A 383-nucleotide genomic window follows, 5' to 3' on the forward strand; every position below is an offset into this window, starting at 1 on the left:
TGGGTAGCCTTTCCCTTCTCCAGGGGATCTTCCCAACCCAGGGATCGAACCCAGGTCTCCGGCATTGCAGGCACATTCTTTATGAACGGAGCTATCAGGGAAGCCTAATCTTGGGGGCGGTGCTGTAGCAATCTCAAAAGGGCTAGTGAGGTCACAACGCTCTCCCTCTCGCCTTTTTCTTATAGGACACGAATCATTCATTGTAGAGTCTACCCTAAATACAGGATGATTTAATGTCAATTTCATGATTTCATGTGGTTTCATGCCACAGACCTTATTCCCCAAATGGTCTCATCACAGGTTCAGGGATTGCAGTTTGGACATGTCTTTTTCAGGACATATGTCAACCCACTGTAGTGACAGGAGGGTTGGAAAACTAAAAT

The sequence above is a fragment of the Bison bison genome, unplaced genomic scaffold (assembly GCF_000754665.1).
Source record: "Bison bison bison isolate TAMUID 2011002044 unplaced genomic scaffold, Bison_UMD1.0 scf7180017850656, whole genome shotgun sequence".
In the NCBI taxonomy this organism is placed as follows: Eukaryota; Metazoa; Chordata; class Mammalia; order Artiodactyla; family Bovidae; genus Bison; species Bison bison.